The sequence below is a fragment of the Podarcis liolepis genome (assembly GCF_965112155.1).
Source record: "Podarcis liolepis genome assembly, chromosome: 1".
Taxonomy (NCBI): domain Eukaryota; kingdom Metazoa; phylum Chordata; class Lepidosauria; order Squamata; family Lacertidae; genus Podarcis; species Podarcis liolepis.
The window spans coordinates 21,111,870-21,126,891 of record NC_139554.1 but is presented as its reverse complement, the minus strand read 5'-3'; positions in this window follow the sequence as shown (position 1 = coordinate 21,126,891).

The following is a 15,022-nucleotide window of genomic DNA, read 5'->3' as shown; positions in this document are numbered from 1 at the left end:
TTTCTTGGCTCTTCTGTTGGTGTGTTGGCAGAGTCCTTTGCACATATGTCCTCCTTGATTTAAAAACAGGTGCCTTTATTCCATGCATTAATAAATACTAATTACTACAGGGACATATAGAAACAGCAGAGAAAAGGCTTACCCTGCTTCTAAAGATTTTCTCCATTTGGACAAAGTTTCCCCTTTCAAACCATCCTCAACTTTCTCCAGTTTGCCTTTGTCAGGCAGAATGAACCAGGCAACAGCGCCTCCTTTGTAAGGAAGTTCAATGACCCAGCAGGAAAGACTTTCATCACGTACATGTCTAAAATAGTCAGTTTTCTTCATCATGTTGACTTTCACAGTTGTCTTGTCATCAACAAAAAAATCTTCTTTTTTGGTATTTCCAGGAACGAATGGACTTTCCCACTCATCTTAGAAAAAAGGAAGCGTTAGTTGCCTATTTGAGAATTAACCTTCAGCCATGTGTATGAAAGCAGTGTTGAATCAGGAGAGTGCAGACAAAGGAGAAAGATTGCCAAGGGTAAGTCAACATGCTATTGGTGTTTCAGAACATGCCCAATTGCCTTCTAAATCCAGCCCGCAGATGGTCAGCGTAGTTTTTACATGAGTAGAATGTTTCTTCTTATTTAAAATGCATCTCTGGGTTATTTGTGGGGCCTGCCTGGTGTTTTTACATGAGTAGAATGTGTGCTTTTATTTAAAATGCATCTCTGGATTATTTGTGGGGCATAGGAATTTGTTCATTTCCCCCCTTCAAAATATAGTCCAGCCCCCCCCCCCCACAAGGTCTGAGGAACAATGGACCGGCCTCCTGCTGAAAAAGTTTGCTGGCCCCTGTTTCAGAAGATAGCAAGGGAGATAAGAAATGGAAATAGTGGGGTCTCATGGGCCCAAACGTGGACTGAGTCAAGGGGAGCTGCTTCCTGTCTGGTAGATAAAAATCCAGGGGCAGGGACCTTGGTGCCCTCTGGATGTTGCTCGAGTTCACCACCATCAGTGTCAGCCAGTGTGCCCAATGGTTAGGGATGGTGGAAGATGTAGCCCAAAAACATTTGGAAGCCTGCAGGTTAGCCATCTCAGCCTCATCCCGTGTCCTTTTCTAATGCTGCATTGAATGCTACATATTTTGGGACGTTCAACAGTTTTCAAGCCACCCCTTAGCAACTGGTAACTTGGCAGGCAATGATAACAAAGTTATGTACTTTAGTTAGCAAAGCTTCCTTTGTTTTGAAGGTATACTCCTTGCAACCCAGCCAGATGGGTGGGGAATAATAATAATGATAATAATAATGATAATAATAATGATGATGATGATAATAATAATAATAATAATAATAATAATAATAATAATAATAATAATAATAAACGGAACAATTCATAGCCTTAAATATTGATTACTTATCTTTCTTCAACATACCTTTGAAGTAGATATAGTTCACAAGAACCATCATGGTGTTTGGATCTAAGCCTCTTACTACTTCACGTATTTTTCCTTTAGTGTTGGCCTTCACAAAATCATTTATCTGCTTTTCAGCCATTACATTGTCTTTGAAGTTAACAGCAAAGATCTCAGATTTGTAGAAACTTTGGAGATCCTTATTGTACCTAGTGGCTATTTTGATGCCCTTAGCTAGGTACAAGCCGTTCCCCATGTTCACCATGCCTTGATGATTTGAACTGGTCAGCACCTTGAGGAACTCTTGAAATCCTTTATGTATCATGCTTGTGTCAATTTTCTCCAATCCAAGTCCTTTGTAAATTTGCTTTTCGGTGTTTCCTTTAGCACCCATGCCAATCATTGAAAATGCCATGGAGATACTCATAGGGGAGAAGAAGATATTTTTGCCACCCTGGAGTGAAGCTACTTGTCTGGAGACCTTTCTGGCACCTTGACGTGAAGTTATGAATTTGGAGAATTTAAGGGCAAAGTCATCAATGCTGGAAACAAGCCTTTCTTGAACTGAATCTTTATCTCCATAACCATTGTGGACTTGAAGGACAATCAGTAACAAGGAGAGGAGGATGGTTGGTTTCATTGCAATTTGAGATTCACTAAAAAGAAAACGCAAACACCACCAGACAGAATGTATTAGCACTCTCCTATGGAAATATACTTGAATAATTCATTTTGGTCAAAAGCAAAATTTACTGGGAATGAGTCATCCTCATGTGTTGCTTGTGGCATAGTTCTACAGAACTATGTAACAGAAATACATACAGGTCCCACAATGCATTCCCTCGAAATCATTTGTTAGGTGAGTGTTTGCATATAACAAGTTGACAGTTTTCATTATTTCCTTTGGGAACTTTTCTAATCAGGGATTTGTCCAATCCCTCTCTCCATTCTCCCCAAGGTTTCTTCCTGAAATGACTGCTACCAGATAGCAAAGAACAAAGAAGTAAGGAACTGGGAAAAATTTACCTGTTTAGATAGCTGAATCTGCATAGTGCATAGCAAGGTTTGGGCATAATTCCTTATGTTTGGATAAGTGAATTTTCACATATGGAGCAGGCAGGTAGTGGTAACCGCATGTAATTTACTTTGTATACAGAAGGATATATGAATCTCTATCATATATGCCTTTCAGAATTTATAATAATTTGGAGCCAAATTCAAATTTCTTAACTACTTCCACTAAATAATTTGTTTCTACACAATTAAGTGCTTAAAAAAATTCCAAGGGAGAGACTTGCTAAAGTGTTTTTGTTATGTACTAAGCTTGGATCCTAGAAAAATAGGCAAGTAGGATCCTAGAATGCAACAACTGATTGGCCTGCAGGAAAAGATCAATCAGGCTCCAGGAGGGAAGCAGAATCAGGACTCATTGTGTAAATAATGTATATTAAACCCTGAGATTTGGGGAGCAATTCAATCACTGTTTTACAAGCTGCAATAAAAAGCATGAAATCACTACAGGACTCCGAGTATATTTCAGTTTTGTTTTTGATTTGCTTTTGCTTTTTTTACTAAAATGAAGAATGTTTGATGATTTTCTTATTGGATCAGTCATTCTTTGCCCTGGAACCATTCTTTGGCCATTCTTTGTTCTAGGTATATATAGCTGCCAATAAACGTTTTTAATCCATTGACCAGACTGGCCATAAAGATGTTATAGTTTAGATTTAACAAAGAAATCAGTTGGTATGAGTCAAAATTAGTGGGGCCCAGTGGGGTGTAGAAATAGCTACTATTCTTGAATGCTTCTAAGTTGTTTGTTAAAACTATGTTGAATTCTCCTACTAGCTACATATGTGGTGTGTGCAATTGTACATGCAGTGGAGTTCGTTTTTACTTCTTTTCCAAAAATTCCAAGTTTATGGCTCCTCCAGCTACCCTGCTAGAATCACATGAAGCACTTCCCGCACCTAGGAATCAGCTGCTGGGTTTCCAATTCTCACAGTATTTGGATCTTAGCAGACAGCCGCCTTACTGTGCCCTGATTGGTCCATTTGCTTTTCTAAAATAAATAAATTGTGATGAATTAACACTTCATCAGCTGGGGTTCCCTCTAGTTCATCATCCTTGCCAGTGATGTAGCCCATCATCCACAACTGGCTTGCCTTATATTCTGCCTTCCTCAAAACCGATGCAAGGTGTCCTGGTTTGGGGACTGTCCTGAGCTGCTTCAGCCACTCAGGCAGCTTCACCAGGCCCTGATGTTAAATGCCACCTTTTAGAGTCAGCCACTTCTGCAAGGGGGCAGGTGGCCTGATGTTAACTTGTACCTCTCCCCACTCACACGCATTCAGCTACTTGTCTCTGCCCCACGTACCTCCCCCTGCTTTCCCCTGCACTTTCATTGTCTAGTTCTACTTCTCCCCTCCTCAATTTGGAAAATCATGAACATTTTCACCCTGTCCTTTTTGGATGGTGTATTGTGAACAATTACTTTTCAGATCCTTTTTATACATACCTAGGTTTCCCCCCAAAACGTCCTGTAGTGCCTCTTATTACTTTGACACTTGCTCCTTTGGGCTGAGATGTTTGCTCTTGCTTCTTGCTTGTAGAGTAAGCTCTCTTCTCCGTAGGTTGCCTTCCATTTATGACCTTTGCTTGCTTCTGCCTGCTGCTGCAGCAGCCAATTGGGTAAGGACACCTACCTGGTTTCTATCTGATGCTGTGCCAGCTGATAAGATCACAATCTTATGGTTTGAAAAACACAAATATGTGGTGGTACCAGTTCCAATGAGCTGGGGTTTAGGAAAACTTAGCCCCCAGAGTATGGGGAGTTTCACCAGCGAAGTTCAAAGTGAATTGTCATTGAGTAGGGATTAAAGGGAGGATGAACTTCGTTTCATCACTCCAGAGATTGCAAAAACCGTGAACTAAAGTGTGATTTCACTCCATGGTTTGAAAAACACCAATATGTGGTGGCCAAGCTACTGAACTGCATCCAGTTCTAATGAGCTGTAGTTTGATAGTGGGACTTATGACAGCTCTGCCCCCAGAGTATGGAGAGTTTTGTCAGTGGAGTGCAGAGTGGATTGTTGTTGTTGCTGGTATCCATATGTCTCGTGAGACAATGGAGTGTGCCTCAGGGGGCAAAGTCAAACCGCTGTGTTAGCAGCACCAAAGTGACTTCCCTGGGGTGCAATCCTAGGCAGTGTGATTAAAGGGAGGATGTGCTTAGTTACATACATACATACATGATGGTGGTTAAACCACTGAGCCTCTTGGGCTTGCTGATTGGAAGGCTGGCGGTTCAAATCCACAAAACAGGGTGAGCTCCCATTGCTCTGTTTTAGCTCCTGCCAAGCTAGCAGCTCCTGCCAACCTAGCTAGGTTCCGCTACGTGGGGGTGGAGGAAGGCGGTGTGGTGTGTGGCGGCCGCCCCAGGTGTCACCACTGAAGGGGTGACAAAATGGCAGGCGGCCCTCACCTCTGGGCCTGCAACGCGTCTGAGCCAGACGTCTCTCCTTGGAGTGATGTGGTGGCTTGGGCGCCAGCAGGCTCCATGCTGCCCCAAACAGTCAGCCCACCTGTAGGGTGGCTGAGTGGGAGGAGGCAAGCAGACTCCTTGGAGGCCCTGCGGAGCATCCTGCCCTGGTGACTGGCCCCGCCCCTGGGCACAGGGCACACACGCCACCCCAGGCACCCAATCGGCTTGCTCCACTGCTGCAGCTGCAGCAGGAAGGTAAATGGAATTTATGTGTGCTCTGGCACTCATCCCACTGTTCCATTACTCCAGAAGTGGTTTAGTCAGGATGGCCACATGACCCGGAAAGCTGTCTGTGCACAAGCGGCAGCTCCCTCAGCCTGAGAGCGGGATAAGTGCCGCACCCCATAGTCGCCTTTGACTGGACTTAACGGTGCAGGGGTCCTTTACCTTTACCTAACCTACCTACCTACCTACATGCATAGTTGTATTTGTATCCCACCTTTGCACAGTTCAAACCATGCTCAAGGCGGCTTAACATAGCCCTTCTGTTAATACAATGCTTTCAACTTGCAGTTCAGTATAAAACCAATTGTAAACTAGTTTGAGTTCTAAAGCTTCCATAGGAAATTCTTTAATTTGGACCTTATACCATATTTTTTGCTCTATAAGACTCACTTTCGCCCTCCTAAAAAGTAAGGGGAAATGTGTGTGTGTGTCTTATGGAGCGAATGCAGGCTGTGCAGTGATCCCTCTTGCTGTTCTGGCTTCTGAGATTCAGAAAATATTTTTTCTTGTTTTCCTCCTCCAAAAACTAGGTGTGTCTTGTGGTCTGGTGTGTCTTATAGAGCGAAAAATACGGTGCTTTATGTTCAAGTATCAAGAAACCTGCCAGCCTAAGATCAGAACTTTCTTTTTTTAAAAAAAATAATATTTATTACTTTTCAAACATTTTAAACAATACAAAAAACAACAACACAATACAATACAAAAACACTACATAACACTAACACATTAAACTAACAAAACAACAAAAAACACATCAAATCAACATCAAACAACATCAAACAACATCAAATCAACATCAAACAATTTCAATATCTTATCTTTCATTCACTTATTTCAATGACCTCCTCACACCTCCCTTTTTGTATTCCACTTCTGTTAATTGTTTCAGCAATTCCTTTCCATCTTCCTCTGTTTTCTATCCTATAATTATCTTAACACATTCTAACCTTATTTTTTCCTTTAATACTCTATTAATCTATTTATATTTAGTTCCTTATAACATTTCTACTAAAGCCATATAACTTCATTCCAACATTTTTCTAACATTCATTAATTTTACAGTATTTCTGTAAATAGTCTTTAAACTTTTTCCAGTCTTCTTCCACCGACTCTTCTCCCTGGTCTCGGATTCTGCCAGTCATTTCCGCCAATTCCATGTAGTCCATCAACTTCATCTGCCATTCTTCCCGGGTGGGTAAATCTTGTGTCTTCCAATACTTTGCGATGAGTATTCTTGCTGCTGTTGTTGCATACATTAAAAAGTTCTGTCCTTTAGCACCAGTTGGCCGACCATGCCCAGGAGAAAGTCCTCTGATTTCTTCAGGAAGGTATATTTGAATACCTTTTTCATTTCATTATAAATCATCTCCCAGAATGTCTTAATCCTTGGGCATGTCCACCAAAGGTGAAAGAATGTACCTTCAGTCTCATTACATTTCCAACATTTATTGTCGGGCAAATGGTAAATTTTTGCAAGCTTGACTGGTGTCATGTACCACCTATAAATCATTTTCATTAAATTTTCTCTTAGGGCATTACATGCCGTGAATTTCATACCTGTGGTCCATAACTGTTCCCAGTCAGCCATCATTATGTTATGTCCAACATCTTGTGCGCATTTCACCATTTCATCCTGAGTGTTCCATTTCAACAGCAAGTTATACATTCTTGACAAATTCTTAATTTTTGGATCTAACTTTTCTGTTTCCAATTTTGATTTTTCCACCTGGAAACCAACTTTTTTGTCCAAATTGTATGCCTCCATTATTTGATAATAATGGAGTCAATCTCGCACTTTGTTTTTCAATTTTTCAAAGCTCTGCAATTTTATTCTGTCTCCATCTTGTTCCAGAATTTCCCAATATTTCGGCCATTTGGCCTCCATATTTAGTTTTTTCTGTGCCTTCGCTTCCATTGGTGACAACCATCTTGGGGTTTTCTTTTCCAACAAATCCTTATATCTTATCCAAACATTAAACAATGCTTTTCTAACAATATGATTTTTAAACGCTTTATGTGCTTTTACCTTATCGTACCACAAATATGCATGCCAGCCAAATGCATTGTTGAAACCTTCTAAATCCAACACGTCAGTGTTTTCAAGAAGCAGCCATTCTCTCAGCCAGCAAAAAGCAGCTGATTCATAATAGAGTTTAAGGTCTGGCAGGGCAAATCCACCTCTTTCTTTGGCATCAGTTAATATCTTAAATTTTATTCGGGGCTTCTTACCCTGCCAAACAAATCTGGAAATATCTTTCTGCGACTTCTTGAAACAATCCATCTTATCCAAAATTTGCAATGTTTGAAACAAAAAGAACATCCTTGGCAGCACATTCATTTTTATCACAGCAATTCGGCCTAACAATGATAACTTCAAATTTGTCCATATTTCTAAGTCCTTTTTAACTTCAGTCCAACATTTTTCATAATTATCCTTAAATAAATTCACATTTTTAGCAGTCATGTTAACCCCTAAATATTTCACTTTCTTAACCAATGTTAATCCTGTCTCCTCCTGAAACTTCTCTCTCTCATTCACAGTTAAGTTTTTCTCTAAAACCTTAGTTTTCGTCTTGTTCAACTTAAAACCTGCTACCTGTCCGAATTCTTGAATCAGTTCCAATACCCTTTTAGTACTAGATTCTGGTTCCTGTAAAGTCAATACTAAGTCATCAGCAAATGCTTTCAGTTTGTACTTTTTAGCTCCCACTTGTATACCTTTAACCTCTTGGTCCTTTCTAATCATATTTAACAAAACCTCGAGGACCGATATAAAAAGCAATGGAGAAATTGGGCAACCTTGTCGTGTCCCTTTCTCAATCTTAAACTCTTCTGTCACCACATTATTCACAATTAATTTTGCCTTTTGTTCTGAATAAATTGCACCTATACCATTTTCAAAACCTTGACCTACCCCCATCCCCTGTAGATTTTTCTTCATAAACTCCAAGAAATGTTGTCAAAGGCTTTCTCTGCATCCACAAATATCAAAACTGCCTTAGTATTGATATTCACTTGTAGCTTTTCTAGAATATTAATTATATTCCTCATATTGTCAGACAGATGTCTGCCCGGGAGAAAGCCTGCTTGGTCTTTATGAATTTCTTCTACTAACACCTTTTTTAATCTTTTAGCCAAAATATCTGCAAAAATTTTGTAATCCACATTAAGCAGCGATATGGGGCGGTAGTTCTTGAGCTGTGTCTTTTCAGTCTCTGTTTTCGGTATAAGTGTAATGTAAGCTTCCTTCCACGACTCTGCTGCCTTTCTCCCTTCCAATATTTCATTGCAGACTTCCTTCAATGGTTGAATTAACCATTCTTTCAAAGATCTGTAATATCTTGAAGTCAAACCATCTGGTCCTGGAGATTTACCTAATTGCATGTTCTGAATGGCCCCTTCCACCTCCTGATCCGTTATTTTGTAATTCAACATTAGCTGTTTTTCCTGAGAGATTTTGTATAGTCCATTTATTTTCAAAAATCGATCAATGTCCATTTCTTTCTGCTTCTCCTGTGTATAAAGTTGTTTAAAATACCTCTGAAAACACTTCCTAATCTCCACTGGGTTCTGTATATTCTTTCCTTCAACTTCCAAATTCGTAATAGTATTAAGTTTTTGTCTTTTTTTCATTTGCCAAGCCAACAATTTTCCACACTTATTTGCCGATTCAAATGTCTTTTGCCTCATTTGTTTAATCTTCCATTCTATTTCCTGATTCATCAGCTTCATATAGTGTACTTGGTATAGCTTTATCTCTTTCAGGATCTCCTGTGACTTTGGTTTTACTCTCAGTTTCTTCTCTCCTTCCTTTATTTTCCCCAGGATTTTATCCTTTTTTTCATTCTGAATTCTCTCCTTAATTGCATTCTGTTGTATTAGGAATCCTCTCATAACCGCTTTGCTTGCGTCCCAAATTACTCTTTTTTCCACTGTAGTATTCATGTTTATCTCAAAATAGTCTCTTAGAGTTTTTTGGGCCTTCTTGGTCACCTCTTCATTCCTGAACAAAGTATCATTCATCTCCATCTAAAGGAACCCATTGGCATCAATTTCATTTCCATCTTCACAGCATTATGGTCAGAACAAGTTTTGGGGCAAATCTCCACTTTGCTGATCTTCGGAGCCAATCCCCTGGTTACCCAGATTTGGTCAATTCTTGTCCATGTCATTTTAATCTCAGAGGGGGGGGGGAGATCAGAACTTTCTTGAAAAGAAAAGAAAACTGTTGATTTCTACGTGGCCAAAGTCATTTCTGAATATAATATGACCGGTTATCAAGTATTATATCTTGGGGGGGGGGGGACCAGGTTCTTGTATGTTTGTCTTCCCCAATTGTAGAAGATAAGGCAAGCGTTGATTTCAGGGATGTTGTTTCGCAGTTGCCATCTCTCCAGTGCTGTACATGTACACCGATGGGCTTCACTGTTAAAATTACTTTTATGCTTTCTAACAAATTCCATCTTTTTCCTCTGTGTGGATATACCATTTGTAGGCATCAGATGGACACATGCTAATTTTGACTCCAACTAAAGATCATTTTGTAGGGAGCACGTCTGTGGGTGTCTGTTTCACCCAGGCTCAGCAAATACTCATGTACCAGTATGTTACACCATTGTTCCATTAACGATGACCACCCTCGGGATAAAAGTGATGACAACAATCTGAAAATATCTCAAAGTAAAATTGACTTGGGCAGAACATTCTCCTATCAGGTTGTTTCAGCAGCTGGCAGCAATAATGTTTTGTTTTCCATCCATGTTGTGCTGCTTACTGAAGGATAAGATTACCACATTGTGCCAGCTTTTGTCAAGACGTGGCTTTAACCAAAGGAAGGTCAATGGGCAGGAAATAGAGATTTCCATCATTTCCTCCTCAAGCCCAGCAGAGCATTAGTTAAAGATGAACAAGTCCTTCTAAAGATTTCTTTAAAAAAATACTTCCAGGTTTGCTGCGTTCTGGAGGCGATTTGTTCTTCAACTAAGCTGTTCAGGAACCAAGGTACCACTGTATATGAAATAGGTATACCATAGAGTTGATTGGAGGTTACGTACACACACACACAGAGAGAGAGAGAGAGAGAGAGAGAGAGAGAGAGAGAGAGAGAGAGAGAATGCACTTAATTATAAATCTTACAGTCACATCTTAATCTTCTTTAGAAACTGTATTCATTTTTTTGAATGAGCTATGGCTTCTAAAAGAAACAACCACCTGGAGCTCAGCATTGCAAATGAAAGGCAAGAAAAAGTAAGGAGCAAGCAAAGCAAGATGGGTCCTTCCTGAAATACCTTTGTACCCAGAAAGCAACTGAAGAATAAGAATTTGAGTATACTCTTGTTGAAACCAGCACTGAGGGATAGGACAGGATTTGGAGATATTTCTGGAAAACATACAGAGGGAAAAGAGGATGTCAAGGAAAGTGAGATTACTGCAATTGATGATATAAACTAGCAGAAAATTAGGCAGGAAGAACAATATTGGTGATAAATCATGGAATACTTTATTGCCTTGGTCAGAGTTCTTGCCACCAAAACTTGGCATTCCGTGATAGGGCGTGTTGAATTTTTAATTTTCAAATTCCAAAAATGGGTGAGGGGTGCAAGATGATTTGGGAATTCAAAAGATTGGTTAAAGTAATATAGTTTTGCTTGGTAAATAACTACTTTTTAACGTTTTTGTGGAATTAAAAAAATGCCTCCTTTAATTTTTGTGAAAAAAATGTGTGTCAAATTCCATAAAAATCATGAAAAATGATTCCCAAGTACTTGCAGTTATATTATATATTAATAATTATATTATTGTTATTCTTATATACGCTACATGCTTTATATTGAATTGCATATTACAATTACACAACTACACACACAACTAATGTTGTGCTGTATCTGCATTTGCTTCATTTACAGGTTGAAGACTCTTCATCGGTGTGTTAAAAATTACTTGTCGGGCAATGCTACTACTACCATCATCCTAACCAGTAGGATTTACCAAGCTAAATGTTGTCCAGTCACAACAATAATAGCAGATTTGAATTCCTTATGCCCAAAACGTATTTTTAAGACCCCTCACTGAAGAAATTTGCAAAAAAATTCCACCCCCTAAAATGGCATACCCTAGTGGTGCAACTGAGAACTTGTAAAGTGCTAGCAATGGATTTTTATTTTTATTTTTTTAAGATTATCTAGCCCTTTTTGATCCTATCATGAATGAGACCACAAGCTAAACATGCGTCAACAGTGTGATGCAGTGGCAAAAAAAAGCTAGTGCTATTCTAGGCTACATCAACAGAACTATAGTGTCCAGGACAAGAGAAGTCACAGTACTGCTTTATTCTGACCACACCGGGAATACTATGGCTAGTTCTGGGCACCACAATTTAGAAAGGGTATTGATAAGCTGGAATGGGTGCAGAGGAGGTAAACCAAGCCTCATGAGGAACGATTGAAGTAAATATGTTTAGCCTGGGAAAGAGGAGATATCATAGCCATATTCAAATCTCTAAAGCGGGGGTCAGCCAACTTTTTCAGCAGGGGGCCGGTCCACTGTCCCTCAGACCTTGTGGAGGGCTGCACAATATTTTGAGGGGGGAAATGAATGAATTCCTATGCACCACAAATAACCCAGTGATGCATTTCCCAGGAAAATCAGAGGCTCACTATGTCAGGTTCCTATTGGAAGACCAGACAAACGCTAGAACATTAGCAGTGGCAAAGTTTTTATCGGTGCTTGCAAGAACCAATGATCCCTATCTTTAAGTCTGAACAAAATGCTTGTTTAACCTGGAGGTAGGCTGTCTGAATTGTGCATTGCTTTGTAATGATTTGTTGGGTCTCTGGACCGTAATAAAGATTGATGATGGTGATTTTAAATAAAAGCATACATTCTACTCATGTAAAAACACCAGGCAGGCCCCACAAATAACCCAGAGATGCATCTTAAATAAAAGGACACATTCTACTCATGTAAAAACATGCTGATTCCCGGACTGTCCGGGGGGCAGATTTAAAAGGTGATTGGGCCAGATTTAGCCCCCAGGCCTTAGTTTGCCTACCCATGCTCTAAAGGGCTGTTATATGGAAGATGGTGCAAGTGTGGTGTAGTGGTTAAGAGCGGTAGACTCGTAATCTGGTGAACTGGGTTCGCATCTCCGCTCCTCCACATGCAGCTGCTGGGTGACCTTGGGCCAGTCACACTTCTCTGAGTGTTTCTTGTGGGGGAGGAAGGGAAAGGAGAAACAGAGTGTTTCTTGTGGGGGAGGAAGGGAAAGGAGAATGTTAGCTGCTTTGAGACTCCTTCGGGTACTGATAAAGCGGGATATCAAATCCAAACTCTTCAAGCATGTTTTCTCCTGCCCGGGAGGGTTGGACTCGATTCAATGGATTCAACTTACAAGAGAGGAGATTCTGATCAGGAAGAACTTTCTGACAGTAAGAGCTGTGGTGGTGGGGTTTATGACAGCTTAGCCACCCGGGAATGGTTGACACTGTAGTGCATTGTAATTCACAGAGCATTAGAAGGAGGATGTGGGTATAATAATAATAATAATAATAATAATAATAATAATAATAATAATAATAATAATTTATTATTTATACCCCGCCCATCTGGCTGGGTTTCACCAGCCACTCTGGGCGGCTTCCAAAAGAATATTAAAATACTGTGATACATCAAACATTAAAAGCTTCCCTAAACAGGGCTGCCTTCAGATGTCTTCTAAAAGTCTGGTAGTTGTTCTCTTTGACATCTGGTGGGAGGGTGTTCCACAGGGAGGGCGCCACTACCGAGAAGGCCCTCTGCCTGGTTCCCTGTAATTTGGCTTCTCTCAGTGAGGGAACCGCCAGAAGGCCCTCGGTGCTGGACCTCAGTGTCCGGGTAGAAAGATGGGGGTGGAGACGCTCCTTCAGGTATACTGGACCGAGGCCGTTTAGGGCTTTAAAGGTCAGCACCAACACTTTGAATTGTGCTCGGAAACATACTGGGAGCCAATGTAGGTCTTTCAAGACCGGTGTTATATGGTCTTGGCGGCGGCTCCCAGTCACCAGTCTGGCTGCTGCGTTCTGGATTAGTTGTAGTTTCCGGGTCACCTTCAAAGGTAGCCCCACGTAGAGCGCATTGCAGTAGTCCAAGCGGGAGATAACCAGAGCATGCACCACTCTGGCGAGGCAGTCTGCAGGCAGATAGGGCCTCAGCCTGTGTACCAGATGGAGCTGGTACACAGCTGCCCTGGACACGGATTTAACCTGTGCCTCCATGGACAGCTGTGAGTCCAAAATGACTCCCAGGCTGCACACCTGGTCCTTCAGGGGCACAGTTACCCCATTCAGGACCAGGGAATCCTCCACACCTGCCCGCCTCCTGTCCCCCAGAAACAGTACTTCTGTCTTGTCAGGATTCAATCTCAATCTGTTAGCCGCCATCCATCCTCCAACCACCTCCAGACACTCACACAGGATCGTCACCGCCTTCACTGGTTCTGATTTGAAAGAGAGGTAGAGCTGGGTATCATCCGCATACTGATGAACACCCAGCCCAAACCCCCTGATGATCTCTCCCAGCGGCTGCATGTAGATGTTGAAAAGCATCGGGGAGAGGACAGAACCCTAAGGTTCACAAGTGAGAGCCCAGGGGTCTGAACACTCATCCCCCCACCACCACTTTCTGAACACGGCCCAGGAGGAAGGAGCGGAACCACTGTATGAAAGTGCCCCCAGCTCCCAGCCCCTCAAGACGGTCCAGAAGGATGTTATGGTCGATGGTATCAAACGCCGCTGAGAGATTCAGCAGAACTAGGAAACAGCTCTCACCTTTGTCCCTAGCCCGCCGGAGATCATCAACCAGTGCGACCAAGGCAGTTTCAGTCCCGTGATGAGGCCTGAATCCCGACTGGAAGGGATACAAATGGTCCGCTTCTTCCAGGCGTGCCTGGAGTTGTTCAGCAACCACTCGCTCAATCACCTTGCCCAAGAATGGAAGATTTGAGACTGGGCGATAGTTGGCCATAGTGGCCGGGTCTAAAGATGGTTTTTTAAGAAGCGGTTTAATGACCGCCTCTTTCAGCGGGTCTGGGAAGGCTCCCTCACGGAGGGAAGCATTCACCACCCCACGAAGCCCATCACCCAGCCCTTCCCGGCTAGCTTTTATAAGCCAGGATGGGCAGGGATCAAGGAGACAGGTGGTTGGTTTCACTCGTCCAAGCAGCCTGTCCACATCCTTGGAGGTAACAGCTTGGAATTGATCCCACGCAATTTGACTAGACAGGACTCTAGCACTCTCCCGCCCCGGCCCTGCTCCCACGGTGGCCTCTGAGCAACTTTATCTGCAAAAAAACTTTGCAAAATCATTGCAGCAGATCATGTGGCCCGTACTGGGCCCCGATGTAGCAGGTGGTTCCGCTAAATTGCGGACCACCTGAAAAAGTCTCCTGCTGCTGTTTTCTGCAGATGCAATAGAGACGGTGAAGAAAGTCTTCTTCGCCGTCACTACCGCCACTTGGTAGGCTCGACACTGAGCTCTAACCTGTGTCTGGTCAGCTTCAGAATGGGTCATCCGCCACCGGCTCTCTAGCCGTCTCAACGATTGTTTCATTGCCCTCAGGTCCGGGGAAACCACGGTGCTGTCCGGGCTCCATGCAATCGGAGAGGGCACTTCGGAGCCAAACAGTCAATAGCCCTGGTTAACTCCACATTCCAGTGGGCCACCAGGGAATCAGCTGAAGGGCCATCAACATGGGATAAAGCATCCCCTACCACTCTCTGTAAACCATTTGGATCCATTAAGTGGCGGGGGCGGACCATCTGAATCGGTCCCACCTCCTTGCAGAGGGGAAGGGTCGCGGAGAAGTCAAGTTGCACCAG